Here is a 23,259-nt window from a genome sequence, read left to right on the forward strand (position 1 = left end):
AATGCAAAATATTAGCTCGGTTATCAGCATTTGCGAACTTTAAAATATAAATTGTAATTTCAGTATTCAGAATTCATTTTACTAACCAGAGTGGAGAGTAAAATAAAAAAAAGTAATAAATAGTTATCAAGACTGTGGAAAACATATATAAGGAATTAATACAATAGTTCCAATGTATATAAGTTGTTAAATATTTAATACTATTGTAGTAACAAAGGAACAGATATAAAAGTATAAAACATCAGTTTCGGATACTTTTTGTGAGGATCGAATTTCGTTCTTACTAATGGTACTCTGTATCTATGTTTACAGATTTACTACTGCTACTTTTTCACTAAAAAGTACAAGTGAAATTGCCCTTAAAAGCACTTCAATTTAAAATATTGCGCAAAGTATAGTGGTTTCAGCTTCAAGAAATAAATTTGGAATCTTGCATGTATTTGCAAGAATTGGATAAAAAAAATGCACTAAACCTCATTTTCTATAATTTTATCAGCAGTCCGATTGAACTAAAAAGAAAGTGATATACCCAAGTTGAAAGATTGTTGAGATTGAAGTAAAGTAAAGCGAATTCAGCTTTTAAAAGGAAAACTAAATTGGACCTCGTAACTGTAAAGAAAAACGATGTTGCTTGATTTCGATAAAATTCAGCTGCGCACCTAATTTAATAAAATTTTCAGTGCCGTTTATTCTTTAGACTGTGTTAACTTTCCCGACAAGGATAGATTTTGGCTTTCTCCTTCAAAACATCACGTGATCTTGAAGTATAAGGATAAGAGAGTTGTGGAACTCCTTCTACAGAATAACAATTAATTCTTGAAAGTTTTCTTCAATCTTGTTAGGCTTTGAACTTTTATGTTGATGAAAGTGGAAACTTCATGTTCTTGAAAATGAAATTTGTTCCTCGCTCAGAAACATTTTTAATCAAAATCATTGACCTTTTATCCACAAAGAATATAATGTAACACATTTTACTATGTATTCAAACTTTTACATTAACTTTTAAAGTTTATTTTCACGACGTTATTAGCATATAATATTTGGATAGGGAAGAATGTTAATAGTTTGTAACAAATAAATGTCTACGTAGAATACCTAGTTATTTGTGTAACAGATTTTTAATAACATTTCTAATTAAATTTTAAGAAGAATATTTAAACAAAATGTTTTGTTTTCAAATATAAATTAATATGTGTGATACTTTTTGAAATATTTGATAAGTTATTAATTATATGCATAATTGATTTTTAATAATGTTGATAATTAATTTTAATCAAAAGTTTAAGTTGTTGGAAGAAGTTTTAAAAGCAATGTCTGAGGTATTCATTTTAAATTGTTATTATAAAATTTATAATTGTGTTTTTACAACTGTTGTGCGGGTACTTAATTGCTTTTACAATTACACCTTAAACTAATTTTTAAACTGACGAACATTCAATTTTAAAACTTATTTTTTATAATTATAATTAAACAACCTATAATTATTTTTGTAGATATTTCAAATTAATTAATGTATCACATATTTAACCCACAAGCAAATATTTCAGTAATTAGAAAACTTTTCATGCTTTTACAAATAAAGAAGTTGCGTGATTAAATTTAATTATTTAATATTTATTTATGTTTTTTTTTAAAGGGCTTAAAATATAATTAATTACTCTCATAATGAAATTTTAAGCAGATTTTCAAGACAAAGTGGAGATTTTTTTAAATTATAAAAACATATCTATAACAAATTTTTAAATAGTTAATGTTTCATAAATAAATATCTGTAATTAAACTGCTGTTTTCTTTAAATGTTCATAATTAAAGTTTCACCAATTGTATCCTATAAGTTTAGATTTTTTTAGTCAAGAAGTAGTAAGTTGAATAGTCAAGTTTTAAGTCTTGTCAAGTTTTACTTGAAGACATTTTTTGGAAAAACTAATATCTGTGCTAAGCAATTTTTAAGCAAACACGCATATTTGAACAATAAGTTTTGAAATTAATTTAAGTCTTTCCCAGCAAAAAATAATGCAATATCCAGATGTTAAACTTGTTCTTTAAATTTCAGCAATATTTTTTTATACTGTTAATGATTGAAAACGATGGTAATAGTTTTCTAGGACATTTTGAATCTACGTAAAACAAATAGATATAAGAGCAGCTTCAGTCTAACGATTAAAATTCAGGAAGATTTGTTTGTTAAAATATTTTGAAATGTAGAGATCGAAAATATTAAAACCTATTAAGCATTTCACCAAATTAAAACTTGGTATAATTAAAGCCACATTCAACGCAATCAACCAGTAAATACTAAAATTAATTAGTTTTTATTTAAATAAATAAAACCACTAATTCGAGCAAAAATGAATGCAAATGTTTGTAATACATATAAAAAAAAACATTTTTATGAAGTGTCCTTGCTCAAAAGAACTAAGCAATTTATTTGTCAATTAGTTTTTTCCATCAGTATTTAAGATACAGTAATATCTAATATTATAAAAAAAACTTTCAAGAATTTACGATGGATGTGTTTTTTGATCTTGAAGTGTAAAGAAAATTTTATTTTAGGAGTGATTGCATAAATATGTACCATACACTTACGTATTAATAACATTTAAAATGGAACCAATCGACGTGATAGTTAAGTTATTGCTTTCGTAAATGCAAGTTAATATTTGCATTAGTATTTTAGTAAAGTTTCAGTATTTTTTAAAATAATTGGTCATAATATTTTTAATGAAACCGATTTTATAAACTATATTTTGTCTAAAGAACCAATTTTTAAAAAAATAAATATTCAAATAGTATTAAAATAATAAGTTGAGAATAAAATACCAAAAAAAAAAAGTCAGTTAAAATTGATAACAGGACAAGCGTTAGTAAAATAAATAAATAAACATATACAGAGTTAAAAAATTCTGGTAAATTTTCCTTACTGTATGTTAAGGACATTAATGATTTTTTATTTTATTTATTTATTTAAAAAAACAGATACTCCTTGTAAATAAGAGAATACGTAATTTAAACCATTCATTAGGTAAATTTGCCGTTCATATAGTAACAGTTAGACGGAAATTCAAGTTTTCGAAATTATAGTTCTCATTACTACACATTTAATAAAAATTACAAAGCTAAGAAGTTAACCAAATCAATGGTTTTCATGTTATGCTCCAAGGTATCAAATTAAAAAAAGCAAATTTTGTGACATTAATCAAATTTTATCACTTACTATAAAGCTATAATGTATTGTTAATTTTACTACAATCATTTCTAAAGAACTTCTTTAAAAAATATCGAGCTTTTTTTGTGTTCCCGTAGACCCAGATACATGGTAAACTTTTTTCTTATTTTGGTAGTTTTAATCATGTTTTCCGTCTCTGAGCGAAGTACCTCCATGTTTCTCGTGCTAAAACGGCTATATTTAATATACCTTTACTCTTAACCTTTTCTCTTTCTCTCTCTCGTTAGCAGCTACAAGCACATAAATTAAAGAAAATATATATAAAAATAACGTGTTTTGTTCCGAATAAAACAATTGATTCCTTGAAAAAACTGAGTTCATTGATGTAAGAGATAGAAGAAAAACGAGTTATCTTCTATTTTTTATGGAAACAAACAGTCACTTGTTTTATGATGGAATGAAAAATAAAACCTAATTTCACTACGTCTCACGCGTCAGAATGTAATGTCTCAAATTGGGTTATCAGTAAGGGGATACAAAAAGAAAAGTCGCGATATTACATCCTCGCTATTTGTGCTTTCAATTTTATTTTAGAAACGTGACAACGGTGTGAAAATTAGAAGGAAAAAGCAAGAAACCTGATGTTACCATGTCACGTTTTCACCATTAATGGATATTTTTTTCATTAGATGAAAGTATAAAAAATCTATGTTATTTCAGATCTTATAAATGATATGATTTTTTTATCGTTTGAGAATCGGATATCTGCTTAATATGATTGACTTATATTCCATATTTATTCTATTTTTAATTTGAAATCATCATTATCTTTTTCATGCGCAAAGAAGAAACATTTGAATCAAAGAGTAATGAGTCTTTTGTTCTGTAAATCAAAATTAAAATATCTTCTTTTAAAGTTTTAAAGATTCACTTAATTTTCCAAAGNTGTATATATATATATATATATATAATCGTTATTAAGCACTCTGAATTTAGATTTCGAATGCAGCTAGAAATTTTCATGTGATATTTTGTTTTAAATATGATTAATAATGTAATTGTTTTAAGATGAAGAAAAAAGTAAATAAATGAATGCAATTAAAAAGAGAGGAAAAAATATACAGTTAATGCCTGATCTATAATATTAAAATGATGATTTGTGCGTGGGTGTATGTTTTATAACTTCGGCACCGTTTCTGATAGCATCTTTAGACTTAGAAAGTGGGTAAGAGGGACAATTTTAGGACTTAAATCGTTCAAATATTTAACGAATTACGCAAGTAATATTTGCTACCTTATAGCTCTCATAAAAAAATGAGTTTTCTGCATATTCTATAATATTTAATTATAATTTGTTTGTTATGACAAATAAACTTAATGATCAGCCTGATTAGGGTACCTTTGGCTGATCAACTAATTAGTAATTCTAAAGTTTTTTGAAACCGTGTGTGTTTATTTTGTTTATAATTATGCTTTTATAACATGATTCTATAAAACTAAATAATTTAAAATGAACAGTAATTGGAATAAAAACTCATGCATTGAAAAGCAAAATTAATGAAGCATTAGTAATAATTTGTATAACAGAAACATAAAAAATTATCATACTTTTATTGACGTTATTGGAGCTAGATTTAATTTGTTATTAAGAATTAATGTAATTAAAAAATAATTTTGTTCGAGAATGCAGAATTAAGGGAAAAAAAACTTATTTTTACTAGAACCTTGAAAAATCAACATGACACTTTTTTTCTCTAATGAGGCTTCATTAAGTTCTGCTAGAGTCAGAAAGGCTCATTTTATACATATTACAGTGATTTGTGAAGTAATAATGACACGAGCACACAAGCAATCACTGTACTGAAGAGGTTAAAATGAGATTAACACTGTTTGATGAAATATTTACCTAGAAGCTTCGGCTTGAAGCTATACACGCAAGAAAAGGCAAAAAGAAAAACGGCATACAGAAAAGCTCTAGAGATTTCCCGGGCCGTATAGTCAATGATGATAACTGTCATGAAACATAAGCTTAAATCAAAATAAAATATAGAGTCTATATCAATATTTGAATTCATAAATACATTTTCACAACAAAACTATACTCATAAGCTCTATCTTTATTAAATGTTTCAACAAAATCTTTGACACTTTTCTGCTTATCAAATCGCCTAAATCATATTTTTTTAGTGTTAAGAAGGTATAATTTCCAAAGATATTTTTTTCCATATAACTTTGCTAATTCCAATGTTAATAGGTAAAATGTGCATGAGTCCATTCTGAATCAAAAAATTATAAAGAAACATGATTTAAAACTTGTAACATAAATTTTATAAATGTAACAATCCGAGAAAGGCGTAGCTTTAAAAACTAACACATTACTCAAACATGGTTGTGCACCTTGTCCCATTTTTCAGTAATTTACTTCTTAGCAGCCACGGCAAGAATGCCACATAATTTTAAACCCGGTCATGCACGATGTGATCATTGCCTGAGATCGTAACTATCTCTCAAATCTTCCACATCATAACGGACGAGAGATTTTTCATCTAATTAAAACTTAAAGTAGACCTTGTTGTGCATACACCCCTGTTGTTTAGTCGTCTGCGAAAATCGACTCACAACCACCAGTTCTATATTAGCAAAGCGAGATATACCGTAATCAACTCACCATCAGCCTGCAGCTACTAACATTAATCGTAAAGAGCCTAAAATTACATGTTTGTTAAGAAAATTTAGGATTCATTGCTTGTGATATAATGGAGTATTATTACAGGATAATGATAAGTAATACGATAGAAAAAAGCAATGTGTATCAGCAAACAATGGTAAGATGTTTCATATTCACTTCCGGCAGGTCTTGAAAATGGACGCATATTTTTGAGCTCTTAAAACTTGTCGACAGTCATTTCCAATCGATATATTTTTGAAGCGAATAAAGATATTTAATCACGTGATGATAAGTTCTCATTGGGTAGTTTTCAGAAAGTGTGAGCAGAACGGAGATATAAATTTTAAGCTCATGCAACAGTTTATATTTACTTTAAATACAAATTAATGTTTTAGTTAAAATTTATAATTAGAGCAAGAGACAAATATTACCATATATTATTTAATTCTAACCAACAAAGTTTGTAGCTGAGAGAGAGCCAATTTATGGCATTAATGTTGTTTACTAAGCCAATGTATCACTAATTACTAAAAAAAAAAAAAAACTGTGTCTAAGTTTGCGAATAATACTAAGAGAATAACTGACAGTTTACCTGATGATATTCTTAACAAATGCTAGCAACCGATAAGCTTTATTTTATTGTGTGTAGTATTTATTTTTTGGAGGATACCTTTAAGTGTTCTGATGCAAATCAAAATAAGTAACATACAAAGCCATGTTATTATTATAACAGAAAATAAAGTAAAACCAGTACTTAAAGTTCTTAGAAATAAGTAATAAGTACCAATACTTATTTATAATAAATATGTACCAGTACTTATTCATAATATATAAGTACCAGCACTTATTTATTTATTCTTAAAATAATTCTCAAGTATATAAGTGCTCATTTTTACGAAATATTTCCGAGACGAATGTGTTATTTCCTTGGACGTAAGATATAGAATTACTTAAAATGAAAAACGTAAGCAAGGCAGATAGATTTCCCATAAATTGAATATTAAACATATTTTGGTGAGATAAATTTAAATAAAAATGTTATTATAGTGTAATTTTCATTTAAATAATAAAGTGCATTGAATATGTAGTAAAATTTTAGAGCAAATTTATAGTTAATATAGAGATAAAATTCTATTGATGTCGCAATAACATTTCCATATCATTCATTATTTTTTCGTTGAAAATTATGTGATATTTTTCAGAAAAATCAACAACGCTTCAGTCTTCTTCTTGTTGAATAAACATAATGAACTGAAATTTTAAAACAAATCACATGAATACAAAGACGGTGAAAAAAGCCAAAGTTACACTTAATCGTTCGTTAAAAAAATGCATAAGATTATCTGAATAGAATACGAGTGTGTATTTATCTGAAAATAAATTATTAGATTTCTTAAGTTTTTTTCTTACGAAAACATACCTTACACAGAAAAAAAGGAAAACAGAAAACAGCTTTTTATTAAGCACTATTTAATATTGATCAATAAAATCAGAACAGACATTTTTAAAAGAAAGTATATAATTATTTTTTGTCTGTACTAAAACTTATTTTATATTAGATTAAATTAATGAAAAAATGACTAAGAAATTCCAAAACGACAGTAGAATAGTTAATGGCGATTTCATCACCCATTAAAAGACGATCAAAGAATGCCGATTCTTGAGCGTCAGATATTCTTTGATTTTTCTTTACTCATGATTAATGACCTACTTGAAAAACATAAATTTAATGAATGTTTTGATTTAAAAAATACATCACTTCGCTTAATATTAAGAAACTCCGTCTCTTATTTTCAATAATTTAATTAGAGGCTCGGAAGCGCAAGATTTAATAATACATTCAGAACTAAAAATAATGCACTATTCTGTTTATATTAAGATTAAAAAAAAGCACATTTCAAGAAATTAAAAGTTAAAAACAGTGCTAGATCACAAAGTGGATTTTTTTTTCTTTCTCTATGTAAAAAGGTTTAATAGATAACAGCTAGTTCAGTTAAGAAAAAAATACATGCTAAATAGTAGTTTTTAAAATTAAGAATATTTTATTTTTAATATTTTTTAATAAAATAAATTTAATAATACACGCTTAAGAAAATATTTTATTTTTCAAATTGATATTAGAAAAACCCATGCAATATAATCTTTCAACAGTTAAACTTTTCAACGTTGTTTCAAATCTTTTACAAATCATCAAAAGTAATAAATTCAAATGAGTTTGGTACTAAAGTAATACCTTTACTTTTTGATTTTTGATACAGATAAATATTTTTGACTGAACAACTAAAGACTATTTTTTTTAAATATTTGCTGCTTTTTCTTTGGCTAGAATTCAAGGGGTAAAAATACATATACTGATGAAAGCAACTAGAGGAGAAGCCTTCTTTCTTAAATAAAAAAAGTGACGCCTGTGAGCAAATAAGGTAACCTCAACCACGGGTTGTCCCGTGACGGCATAAGGAAGTGGCCCTGTGATCATGTTTGGGTAAAGGTACTGAATTTGTTCACCGAAGCTTGTAAAATAAGAATATTTTGAAACACCGTATCTTGGCCCAATCCTCATTTCTTTAATTTCCTTGGTTACTCACCGTTACAATGGTTAGTATTCATCGCCTAGAAAATGCTGCAAGATCGAAGGTAGTTGGAAGATTCAAGGCGAGACAATCTCATGCAACTTGGTTTAAGGTCCTCGAGATTTCAAGAATCGTGGTGTCCATTCTGTGGAAACAGTTCACAAAGGCAGAAACAGGGGTCCACTGATCTTTCCAAAGTAGCAAAAAAGAAACAACACCGGCTCTAGACCATTATTTGAAAATTCTAGCCAAAAGAAATAGGTCCACGACAGTGATACAACTGCCTTTCGACCTGTTTAATGTAACAGGAACATCTATTTCCCGGATGAATCACCCAGAAATTTAATTTAGATGACCTGTATGCCAGGTTCCCAGTAGTTTGCATGCTTTTGACTTTGTACAACGAAATATATCAAATAGATTGGTGCTTAGACCATCTGTCTTTGACAGACGGTGATTGAGAGCAGATTCTCTTCAGTGATAAGTCGTAATTCTGTATGGAGAGTGACTTGAGACGTGTTCTCATTGAGCCTACTGACCTTTATTTGTTCGATAGAGGTACTCGGAAAGGTCAGCGAAATCCTTTCACCCTACTTGAGTCTTTTATGGGAAACATATGGACAAAATTTCAATTTGATTGAAGATTCCACCCATCAACAGAGTGCTCAGCAGGTGAGCAGTTAGACGAATACCTCCAATTGGAGGAATAATCTCCAAGTGCCATCAATAAGATAAAGGATGCCTTGGTGCAAAAAAAGATTGCGTTTGCCACAGGAATTGGTAAGGTTTCTGATAAGCATTTTGAAACACTGTTGCAAGAGATGCGCAATTGAGTTGATCATTCACCCTACTAGACACGTTTTTCTCTGACTTTGAGTGTTTCGGTCAGCTGTTGTGCTGGAAAAGTGACCAGTTTCCTTATTTTGATTACAGGTTTTGATCACTTTTGTTTTCCCATATACTGATCTAATATCGGTTAGTATTTAGGCAAGGTTTCAGTTTATTGCATTGTTGTTTCCTTATTGCAAATAAACCATTTTTAAGTATAGCAAATAAATTTGTAAACAATAGAATTGTCATTTTCAAATGTATTATCTAAAGGGAAATACTTTTCTAAATGAATAATAAAATTCTTAGGGCATAAGAGAAGGGATTCCTAGAATTATTCTTCATTAACCCCGTTTAATTCAACAAAAGATATATTTTTATTCATGCTTTTGTTAGTGAAACACACTGTATCATTTATTTATATGAGTTTCAACATGAACTTTTCGGGTAATATTTGCACTGGAAAAAATATAACAATTAAGACATAAGAAGACAACAAGAGAAAACTTTTTTAGATTTGTGATTAAATAAAAACAGCCTTCAAAATAGCAAAAGTATTTTTATTAAATGTGTTTCGGAACCATATGGTTGACCTTTAGTAGGACAAAATGGCAGAGAAGGTTAAAACAAAGATTATACATGAAGATGAAAAAAAAATATGTTAAAATTACTGTACTGCATATTAATGAGATTTCGAATATAAAAAAAAACGTAATTCTGTTTAATAAAACCACTGTATTTAAATATTTTATTTAGTAATTTTTCTGTTCATATGAAAACGATTTAACGGAAATTCTTGTTTTCAAAACCAAAATTTTTATTACCACACATTCTGTGGCGCGAATAATACACACGGTATATAATTACCGTATCAAATTACAGTTTAAAGTATCGAGACTCAGGGCGCTGGTATTTTTTACTGTAAAGTCCATTTTTACTGGAAAATGTTACTGAACAAAAAATCTGAAATACCATGATTTGTACAATAAATTCACTGAATCACTTAATTATATAAATATTACTGTACAGTATAATATTTTACGGTACTTTGATTCGAAATATTTCACACGGGCACTACTATAAAGGTTTTTCTCGATGCGTTTCCATTGCATTATGAGAACCGTCGCGGTGAAATAGTTTTACAGGAGACGAATAATAATTTCTCTGATCCAGTATTAAAACTGTGCATTTTTTCCGAATTGCATATTCATCAATTATAAAAGCAATTGTGCAAAAAAAATTTTTAATTGTTGTTTTGTTTTGTATGCAGAAAGACTATCATTTTTTTTCTTTTCAAATTTAACAACTACTGTGATTGAATATAACATTTTGCATTTTCTAAAAAAATAGAAATGTAAATAGAAATTTCCCAGAGAAATGCTTCGAGTAAACAACTTATCAACAACAACTTTAACAACCTATATTGTTTGATTTGACAGTCGGAAGCATTTGGCTTCCTGGGATATATTAAGCCTAAATAGTCACATTGTTAGAGATGTCTCTGAAAAGTTATTAAATAAAAAAATTTTTAAATGTTATTTTTCCAAATCCTAACAAAACAGTAAAATAGCTGTAAATAAGATGGTACTCAAACTGTTAACTGTGAGAAAAACCGTTTATTAACTGCTTTCACCCAATATGATTAAACAACTAGAATTTTACAGAACTAACTAAGCCACCCTCAATGTCACTTACTTCCATGCAGTTTTGTACATATTAATGCCGAGAATTCTAATATGTCTGTCTCATGACCGACAGAATGGAGCAGCGATATCCAGCATCGAGAAAATTAAAAAAAGAAAGAAATACATAAGAATAACGTAAAATCCATATCTAAGGAATATAACAAGCAGATAACAATTAATTCTAAAGGAAATGTGAAATTATTTATAAGCAATTATTTCCTTTTTTAACTTTATATTTGCAGAAAAAATAAGAACTTTTTTAAATTTTTCATTTCCTTTTTGGAACAGTTCATGAAAAGCATATCTAACGAAGCTGTAGAAGTAGTACTAAAACAGTAAAAAACTCACTTATGTTTCTGTTCTTGTTTAAGCGCAATGCGGTTCACATTTTTTTATCTGAACAATTTCAATAATCAAGTCCTTCAAACGGGTTTCAGATATATCAGGGAGTATAAAAAATATTGATGGTTATAAAATAAATATTTCCAATGCGTCGAAATTTAGTCGTCAGTTTAATCATTTTCCTCAAAAGTATACTTATATGAATAAAACCGTGCATATATTTATTACAATTAAATTAGATCTATTCAAGCAAAGAAACACAGGAAGCTACTGAAAGAAACACTGCAATCATAATTAGAAGAATAACAAAATTAATATAAGCATTTAGAGCAGAATAAAATTTTAACGCAATTACAAAAAATAATTACCCATATGACTAAGTGATTAATATAACCAAATAACTTTAAAAAAAGTGAAAAATAAATGCTGCGAACTTAAAATAATTCAAATTTAATACAATTGTAAAAACAAATGATTAATATTGTACTTAAAATGAATTCTCTGTATTAAGTTTAAAAAAATGTCATTATTTTACAATTTGAAATAACAAAAACACAAAAAAAAAAAAAACGTAACAGCCATATCTAAAAATGAAAAAGAAAATAGTGAGTACAACATTACACTTAATTCTAAATGACGCATAAAATTATTGATAAGGAATTCTTTCTATTTATAACTTTATAATTACAAAAAATTGAACTTTTTCAATATTTTTTTTCCTCTTTGAAGCAATTCTTTAGAAGCATTTCTGACAAAGCTGTAGAAGTAGTAGCGAAACAATAAAAAAACACAATTGCTACTGCGCTTGTTTAAACGCAATGTGTTTATTAAATGACGTTTTTTTTATCTGAATAACGTCATTAATCAAGTCATCCAAACGGGATTCAAATACACTAGGGAGCATAAAAAACACTTAATGAAAAGTTATAAAAGAAATATTTTCCTATGCGTCGAAATAAAACACGGCGAATTCTCTTCCGTCAGCTTGCATCGTGACGCAAACCAAGATAAATACATTTCAAATAAAAAGGCGAAATGCTCATCACTTACGCTGTAACGCGCTTGTGTTTTGCATAAAAAGCAATCGGTTTTCCGTACGTGATTGGATAATTAATCAACGCTATTCCGCAAAAAAAAAAATTCCTTGTAGTAATGAAAGTCATGTTTTTATCATTATCTTTATGAGAATTATCAGTTATGCCTTCGCTTCCTTTTTTTGATAGTAACACTTGACCTTGGGCGTATATATTTTTTTAAAGAAAACTCTTACTTTGATATAATTTTTAAAATAAACTATGTTTATTTGATTACTCGAAAAAAGGCTAAATACATAACAGTTTAGTAGCTATTATTGAATAAAATAAAATTCAAACTATTATTAATATGTGAATTCAATAAAGGCACTGAAAAGAATATAGAGAAACCAGAATTTCTTTTTCATCCTTTTGATTTTTACCTACTATTTTTTTAGTTATCAGGCATGAGGAGACGCGGTGGCCCAGGGGATAGAGCTTTCCTCTTCTAATGAGGTGAACCGGGTTTGAATCCCAGCAATGGCTGGTCGATAAGAATTCCGCACATAGCTCACACCAACCACAATGTAAACGTAAAATATCATCAGTGGTAGATTGATTATGGGTTAGAATCCCCTTGAGATCAGGATAATCGTAGGAAGTCTCCGTGGATCTCTTCTCCATGTAACGCAAATGGGTGTCAGTTCCATCAAAAAGTCCTCCACAAATTCAAATTTCTCCCAATACCTGATCCAGAAGTTCCCGTGTCTTCTGGATTGGATTTAAAATTACAAGGCTACGGACTTGAACATTAGTAATCGTAAAAACTAAATTGGGTCAGTTGTTCCATGACGATTATAAAACAAAATAAAATCAGGCGTGAGACATACATGAACAAAAAATTTTTAATAAGTGAAATATTACTTTTTCAAAGTGATTTAAAATAAAAAGATAAAATGCCCATCTCTTATTCTAGAATCGATTAGTTTTTTGAACGTGATTGGATAATATAGTCGAAGACTATCGATTTAAAAATCTTAGTTGTCAGCAGTTGTGATTTTTTTTTATAATTATATTGTTCAGAATTATTAGTTAATTCTTAAGCTACTTTTCATGGTTGTGGCATGGAACTTTGGCATATATATGCTTCATTAACAGGAATTCTTAAGCAAAGAAATGAAAAAAAGATGTCCTCATTAGATAATTAAACAATAAACTTATACCTAAATAAAAATTTTGAAATTAAATTTTGAATTCGTTTTTAACATTCTAAGTAATGTAATTCACAAACTTTGATGAAAGTAAATTAAGTTTAAAAACCTTTAAAATGAAGTAAGTTTTAACAATATATTTTGATAGTTTTAAGGAATGCATTTACATAAAAGTGTGAAATTCTCGTTACTTGAAATATTCAATAGGTTTTAAGAACATAAATATTTAATCAATCAACAGTAATATGTAAGTTATAATATAAGCTAATTAATATTTTAATAATTAATATTACCTTCAAAACTTACTCTAATTAAATTATAAGTATGAATGACCATTGTAAGTCTAGAAATAATTTGCTGTTCAGCTCACTATAATATGCAGAAATAATCATAGATATATAAAAAGCCATGATAATTATGTCTTTTTAAGTTTATTGCAAAATTTTAAACACAGCATAAATTTTTTCTTAAGGTTTTATATATGTTTCCATAAAAAATTTAGCTTAAATTTATATAAAATGTTTATATAAGAGGTGTAAAAAATTCTAAATACTGAGGCATTGATACAGTTTGGCTTCATTACCCTTGTACTAATAACCTAATATGTTATATAATAATTATGTTTAAAATTTTTTTATCCATAATAATTTTTGAAAATTGCACAGGAGTCCTGGAAGAATGACACATATGAAAATCTGGGGATAGTCTGGGGATGTGTGAGTTCAGGGGTGGCAACTGCTTCACTTGTAGAATTGAAGATCAAAACTTAATAAATATATTATTTTTGCCCTCTTATTAAATTTCTTTCAAGATCAAAATTGCAAATAAATGCCGTTTCATATGATGTTGTTTTATGTAGGGTGGTGAGCAATATAGCTTAAAAAAATTTTCTCAACGAAAACTTTTACGTGAAATTTTCCTACCACTGTATAAATTCTTTCCACAAATTGGTGAAAATTGGCATATCTGTTTATTGTTTTGAACGAAATTATCTTTCATTCGTTTAAGATTAAAGAAAGTAAATGGATAAATTTAAAAAAAAAGGAAGACAAAAAGCATATTTTCGAAATCTTTAAACTTAGTTATATAAATTTAATTGAATAACTCAGTTTCACCTTCTAATGATGTTTAAATGTGAGATCTTGTGCCATTATGTAAATATTATTAACTATGTCGAAAAAGTCTTTAAATTACTATAATTCAAATGGCAAATAAATAATTTGGTGACGCATTTGTCTTAGTTGACAGTGGTGCTGAATATTAGAGGTTACTCTTTTAATCAACTTAGTTGACACAACATTCAATTTACTTAATACAAAAAACCAAATGTACAATACCTTTTTTAAAAGATTTATCCTATCTTTAAGATGATTCCTGATAACTTTTCAAACTCCTTATCGTGAGTTTTTCGCCTTTTCCTTTACATCCAAGGTAATTCTATTCACCTTAATCGGCAAAACAATTGTGCATTTCATTCATATGTTCAACATGCTTTTAATTTCGAAAATTCCTAATAAAATATTGACCTTCTTTTCATTCTCACACTATCTACTAACCATGGTTTTAACTTTTTTATAGTTGATTTAGCTCTCGCAGAATTTGCTAGACCCATATGGTCCATTTTCTCCATGGTTTCCCCATATGGTCTCCTATCCTTATAATGGAAGTAGTTATTTTACCATTTCCTCCTTTGTTTGTTGATAAATTAACATATACCATACTATACTTTGATTTTTAAAGTCATTTCAAGCCATTTAATGAAATTAAATTTACATTCTATAAAGATTCTATTATCATTGACCCAATTCCTTGTGGGTGCAATTTCGAATTCATTGGAAAACAAGACACACTTTTAAACGTAGATTAAGAGAACATCACAGACATGCCCATCTTCAAAAATTTTATAAATAATCTACTGTCATTCATTATCGAGTCTTTGCGCATAAATTTAATTTTGATAAATATCAAACTTCTATCCATCTTATCAAATCAGCTCATCTCGGTGATATTGGATATTGTTTCATTTACATCAGTGTCAATTTTTAGGTAATGACTTCAAGTTCACTTAAACCTACATTCCGCTTGGAAACGCATCCGGCATGCTTCTTTCCAGCACACCTCAGCCTACGCAATTCTCTAGTTTTGTTTTACTCATATTTTTTTCAAAATATTTTATAGTCTTCAAATAGTTTTTTTTTTCATTCACATATCGTTGGTTGTAAAAATGAGTTATCTTGTTTTGGAAAATCAAAAGCTGCCAATTTTCAACTTTATTAAGCAAATAGAATTTCTATTAATATGTAACTCTAAAAATTAATGACTCTCTAAGGTAACAGATTTTTAAAAAGACAGTAAGAACTGGAAACTAATTATTTTTACCTTCATTGTTATGTATTTTAATAAATTTTGGGATTATAAAGGAATCGTAAAAAATCCCTAGGACGTTGTAAAAACGCTTCGAACATCCTTTCTTTAATATTTGGTGTAAAGGGATTAGGTTTATATTCAAAAATACAATATGCGATATTATTTTTCAGCCAATTTTTAAAAATAGTTTTTTATGCGTTTTTTAAGCGGATATATAAAGTTTCGTTAAAATAAATTTATAAATAAAACTATCCAAATAAAATGAAATAAGCATTTCATTTTCGATAAAACCTCACTCTATAAACCCAAGATGACTCCATTTCCTAAGTCTGCCTCTCTTGTAGAAAATATGGTTTTATCCGTAAGAGATGAAGTGACTAAAAGCATTGTAGAGGAATTGGCGAGAAAGATGGAAAAAATAAATTCTGAAATAGCTGTATGGAGACAACTTTAATGTCCACATTTCTCCCTTAGGATGGCGCAGAGCATCTTATAAATGAAGTATTTGGCGGAATGCTTCACCTCGGGAATAACCTTGAGCAGTGAAACAACTCAAGAAACTAAATCCTGGGTTTATAGGGTGGAAAAAGTAATGTATATTTTTTGTGAGTTTTACAATAATGTTTGCTAGCGTGAGTAAATAAAATTTGCTCACTTTTGGATAGTAATAAAATATTTTCGCGTCATAAAACAAATATTTCAGCTCTATTTAAATTGTAATTGAATATCGGGAGAATAGGTATAACTTATTTTACCTTTTTAAGCAAGTATTATTTTATTATGATTGCATCATATTTATCAACTTGTTTTTATATATATANAAAAGCCATAATGCCGTTAACAAGTCAGTTCTACTTTTGGAAGGGCTAACAGAAAAATACCACATGGGCGGTTTAAAAATCGATTATCTTTACGAAAATTGAAAATTATCACTATCCGAGCATAACACAATCATTGACTAACATTGATCAATTACATTAAGTTTTGCTTTAATGGTTTCATTGGATTACAATGATTCTTCATAACTTTTTTTAGCGAATATTGAATGGAATTGAGGCATGTGAGTTTATATATATAAATATATATATATATATATATATATATACCCAGAATTTAGGGTTGGCAGCCTTGCTATACCATATAAATACGAAATTTGCATGATAATTGAATTGTATTACATGTAGTTTGTTTTACAAATACAATGTTTCGTATTTACCCTTGCACAATCACAATGTTATACTTTGAAAGATACTAAAGTTTTTAAAACAATTTCTTCCTTTTTCCCTCCTTTTTTCCTTTTTTTTTAAAGTTGCTCCCTTATTCAAGCTAAGCATCAATACAAAAATGATCTATATAAATTGTTCTTTACGGAGAAATGGAGCACTGGTATCAGCAAAGTATATCAGTACAGCGGATGGGTCTTGGAACATTGATATTAGTAGAATGGGCAAATTTGTACAGAAAAATGAAACACTAATATCAGTAAAATGAACTGATCAAACAGTACTTAAAATAAGATAGGATCCGACCTATAGCCGGTTTGAGTATTAATAAACTAATAAATTTGGTTTAGCTTCATATGCCGGCTGGTAGGCTTAATTCTTCTACTTTTTTAAAATGGTTCCACAGCTGATTGATTGTAAGACACAGTTTCCAGTTGGTCATTAAAGGTAGGCATTTGAAACAGTGGTCAATGAGGGAATGGGTGACCACTTCCATCAGCCTGCGAAAGGACCGATAATTCGTGATATTGCTCCACTCGCTAAATTATTCTACTGTAAAGTGCTCATCTTTGAGTTACAAAAGCGGGGGAATCATTTCCTCTGCAAATAATCAAAATTGTGCTGGCATGTCTTCATACCTTAGGCATGTTTGCCAGACCATCTCCAATCACTCATGTCCATGTTATATTTCAGAAATTTATTAGAAAAAAAAAGTTACATTTATTTAACTCCTACCAACGATTTAAATACATCGCAATTTTAAAACAGATCATGTAAGCAGATTATTCCCATTTTATTTGATAAAAGGGATCGACAATAGAAGGTTAAAGAAACCAAATAAATGAAAAATTGAATAATAGTTCTGGAAAATATTTTAGTAATTTTTTTGTGATACGTTAGACCATTGGTTTCCAACCCCTGAGCCTCTCGAAAGCATTAAATTATTTCCATTTTATAAACTGTTGTGAATTTTTAAGCAAGTTTGTACGACTTTCCATGGAAGAGAGATAAATCGGGAGCAGAGAGACCGAATCTAAACCTATTAATAGAGCGTATTTAGTTGTATTTTATTTTAAATGCGTGTTCAAATACAATTTACTTAAAGTTTTTCAATTAAACAATCGAAATTATAAACAATAAACTGCAAAATATTAACAACAAACCCACTTGGTCGCCCACGGTGAAATTATGAAACGTTGGCCAGACAGCAGTGATGAAAGGCTAGAAAGCATTGCTATAGAGCAAGGCATAAAATCCATTCATTCTGTTAAATTTGCTTCTTAGATTTGCTAATTTTACTAAATTTGTTGCAATAAGAACTGTAATTTTGAACGATAGATTCTAGGTAAACTGTTACCATAACGAATGGGAAAAAAAGCTAAATGAATGTTTTAAGTACCTTATATTTTTGTTTATTTATAATGTTTTTATTTTTTACCAGAAATATTTAAATCACACGTACAGTAATTTTTGACAGAGCCTTTACTCCATGCAAAAGATTTTTTCTTTTGTTTATATAGGAATATCAAAAAAGTGCATAGGTATAAGTTTAATGCTGTATTTTCGCAGTTGTTGTTGTGGCTGATTTTTCTTTTTGCAATGCTGTTGAAAAGCTTACGGACTTTTAAGTAATCAATTCAATCTGATCTCATTCTATTCTCTTTAAAATAAGAATAAATAAAAATTTTATTCATAGTAATTTTTTTTATTTCAAAGAAAAACAGTTAAACTGTTTATTAACTTTTTACCAAACGTATAGATAAATTCAATTTTTGTCATGTTGAATTTAATTGAATTGTCGGAGAAAGTTTGCATACTTAGGAAATAGAAATACAATTTATTTCTGAACAGTTGCTAAATTTATTAATAGCTCATATTTATAAAAAAAAATATTACAATCTCTCCAGAAAGTACATTGTGTAAAACATTTAACTACAATCTAAAAATTCAACAGTTTGATTAAATTAATAATTAATATATCTTTATAAATCACGAGAAAATTTATTTCAAAAGACAATATTAACATTCTTTAATTTTAAATTTACAATAGAACATTATGATTTCATGTAAATAAAAATCTCCTACAGTTATAGAATTAAACAAAAATGTATAATTTTGAAAAGTTTTTAATTTTATTAAATCAAATATTCATTGCGTTTAAATATATTTTAGATTATTAATATTTAAAAAAAATATATGTAAACATGATGAAACTAAATATTACGATATATCGCTTGCTTTAAACATCAAACAAAGGTTAAATCCTTTAATTTAAATTTAATTTAAGAACAAATGTAAATATTCAGCAACGAGTTGTTCTGACGAGCATAAAAATATTTCATTTGCCTCTCTTCTTCTGCTGATGTATGTAAGTTTTCAAACTTAAATCTAATAATAATGTCCCTGAAATTTATCTAAAAAAACATGTTTCTCATTTTGTATTCCCTCCAAAGCACTTTTATTACAAAATTCCAACTTCGTTTTCGGAAAAGGTCTTTAAAATTAAATATTTGCCTCTTTTAATTAGTCAACTTTGCCGACAAGAAATTAAAAGAAAACTTGTAGTGTCAGAAGAAGTAATTTCTTTTCTATACTCCTTTCTAACTGATAAATTATTTACTCCGCATTGTGTTTCTTTCAGGAAATTAATTTCGGTGATCTTTCTAAAGATGTAAATAAAATAATTATTTTTTGAAAAATTGTTGGGGGATTCTGATGAATTGAAATTTATCTAATTAAAGTGTTTGATTAAAATATATGCGATCGTTTGTTATTTTCTATTAACTTGCTGCGCCAATTTTGTTGATTAAATTTGGCGCTAGAAACATAATTTTTTTGTATTCTTTTTATTTTTTGTGTCTCTATTGTTAATGAAGGAAAATAATGTGGTCACATTTACGATTATAATCTACTTATTGTAGACTACCAGATGCAACCAAAATTAAATTGAATTCTTTAACAGAAATATTTTTTCCGTTGCATCAAATGATTATTTAAAAAATGTTTTTCTACTGAATGTTGTCATTAATCAATTTGTAAATTAATTACTTTTTTTTTTAATTTATCTAAATAAATTAAATTTTGATGAATTAAAAAAACGTACAAAATTCGGAATCGTTAAAAAAAACGCTTCGTTTGTTATTCAAGGTTTATTGTAAGAGAACTATTACGAAACAAATTTTTTTTAACTTTTTTAAGTTAAGCATTTTGCTTTTAATTTATATAAATTTCTTTAAACTGAAAATTGTTTTTGATCCTTTTTCATTACTTCATAAAAGCTAAAGTATGTATGTATGCTTTATATTGTGTAATAAAGATAATTATATTCCATTTCTTAAAATGTTTGTGGACTGTATTTAATGCAATTAGAATATATAATTTCTTACGGCTTCAGGTTTGCTAAGTGTATTTTAAATTTAAATTATTAATCTCTCTGTGCTGTGTGTATGTTCGATTAACAACAACTTAATTTTTTTAAGAATTATTATAATGTATCGAAAGTTAATAGTTCTTACTTTTCACTGTATCGCAAATATAACTATACTAATTTGTTTTTGCATTATATCGTACCGTAATTATAAATTTTAGTGAAACTGTATACTAAACATGGTATCTTATAAGAGAACTTCCTTCTGCTAAAGGAGTAGTAAATCCCCAAGAAAAAAGATATATCTCTAGTGTTTTACTTTACTATTTTAGTGTGAAATAATTGCTCTCATCATTGGTGAAGGGACTCAAAATGTTTCACAGTGTTTATAATTATAACATTTTTTTATTTTCTGTAATTCTTTTGTCCTCTAACTGGAAAAATAAATTAAAGAATTCAGTGAAATTAAATTGCTACTTTAATAACCGAAGAGGGAAACCTCTTATTTTAGTTTTATGTAAATATTCAACTCAAATTCATTTTTTTAAACTTTTAAACTTCGCAAATATCAATTGATGAAGGCGTTAAGAAAGAGCTTGAATGTTTTGAATTAGGGAAATACCCCATGCATAAACATTCTTTTTTCCCTCCAAACAATATAAATAAGACAAGCGATATACAGACGCATATTGCTTACAGTAACACTAAGATGTAAGCACAGTGAAAGAGTGTTAATTATCTAAGTATGTTGTAAAAGGATGCTTATAAAAAGGAAAACATACAAGATAATTCAATACAAAATCGTTTTTAACCCTCACTTTTGCAGCACGCAGTTCAACCACCACTGTTTATTATATGACTGAGAAGCAGATGCCCTACTCGTATCCATTTGTTGACCAAGCTTTATGGTTAACAATGCCAACCAAATGTTTGTGAACATCGACACTGGACCAGTCCTCGACATGTACTGGCCCATATTCATGGACACTTAACTTTATTAAGTGGAAGACAATTTTCTGGTCAGATGATTCACGATTTCTCATTCGTCTCGTCAGGCCCTGGATTTTGCTGTCTTCCTGACGAACAGCTGTCTACTCCCCACTTGTACATCTAATAATTTACAGGCTAGTGGTGGCAGTATTATGCTTTGTGGGTTATTCTCATGGGTGGCACAGGGGCCTATAGTTAGGATTAAACATACTGCGCAAGTTGCAGACTATCTGAACAGATATGTTGATCAGTTGCACTCTACTGGAAATGACATATTCCATGGCATAGGACAACCCCTCTGCTCATAAGACTTGAATTGCATTGAAGTGGTTCGAGTAGCATAGTAATAAATTTCAATTAATGTTCTTATCACCTAACTCATTGGATCTTAATCCTATAGAGCCGATTTTGGTTGCTATAGAAATGCAGCTCAGAGATCAAACGCCATCTTGTCGGAATGTATCGACAGAGCTTGATCGATATTTGATTTCAAATGTCTCCAATTATCGAGTAAGAGCTTGTAGCATCTAAAGTCAAAGTTAGTTGCAGCTTTTTTTAATACTGAAAGTATCACGATGCATTTTTCAGAAGGAGATTATAATGTTTTGGCTCTTCAGTGTGAATGAAGATATCTTATGAAAAAAATTTTATGCAATAGATATCACATATATTTTCATCGTAAAATTCAGTTAGTATGTCTCACAAAAAGTTATCACGCTTGCATTTATTATTTATAGTGTTTTATGTTATTTATGGTAAAACAAACTATCTGATAAATGAATTTAGCGTGATGAATATTTTTTATACCCTACATTTCAGATTTATTCAGTGTAGATAAAACTTTTACGCCCACCTAAAATAGAGTTTGTAACTAATTTTTTAATAGGAACACAATTTCAATTGCACAAAACTTACAAAATTCGCTTGAATCTTACTCTGTTCTACTTTTGAATATCGTTACACTTATTATACCTAGTCTGTTGCAGAATTCAGACTTGCGGTGGGCCATGATTGCCTGGCGAACCACCTCTGCCGCATCGGCATTCTCGCTGACCCAAATTACCCGTTATGCTCCAATAATGAACATATGGACAGGAACCATCTATTGAGATGCTCGGCTCTACGTGGGGACTTTGGGGTGAGGCGCTACTGAAGTGCCCGACGTCTGTTAGTGAGAAAGTGACTTTTTTCTCTTACTTGTTGTTCACCTTTTTGTTCACTGTTTTTGTAAGAGTTTGTCATTTTCTTTTGCCATTAAAAATAAAAATTTAAAAAATTATATCCAGTCTTTATTTTATGACTAAATTTTCAGTTCTCTGTTAGCTCGTAGCATCTAATTCAAGGCGCTAAGTCAAGTGTTTAACGCTTTACAAGAAGTTAGTTTAGTTTTTGGCTAGATTTTAATTAAAATCTAATTAAATATTTCTCAACAGTTTGTGAAAATCAAACTAGCAATTTAATTCAAAAACGTATTTACTTTTATTCGAATGGCGAAAATAAATAAAAGTCTTACGTTTTTGATAAATCAGTTTTTTTTAAATACCAATAAAAATCTAATAAATGATCTCAATAGTCGGATAAAATGATTAATAATATTTAAAAGCTCTGTTATACTAAAGTTATTAAAAGGTTTAAATAAGTATCATAAACTAATTACTTGATGAAAAGGATCATATTTGTCTTTTAGATATCAAATAATTCATTCATTTAAAACAGCAAACTGAAAAAAAAATTAATTATTCTAAATCACTCTTCGTAAAATGCGTATTTTTTAATTATTTATAAAACCATACATATTTAACAAGTTTTAAAAGTATGTATATTGAAAC

This window comes from Parasteatoda tepidariorum, chromosome 3, assembly GCF_043381705.1.
Source record: "Parasteatoda tepidariorum isolate YZ-2023 chromosome 3, CAS_Ptep_4.0, whole genome shotgun sequence".
NCBI classification, from domain to species: Eukaryota; Metazoa; Arthropoda; class Arachnida; order Araneae; family Theridiidae; genus Parasteatoda; species Parasteatoda tepidariorum.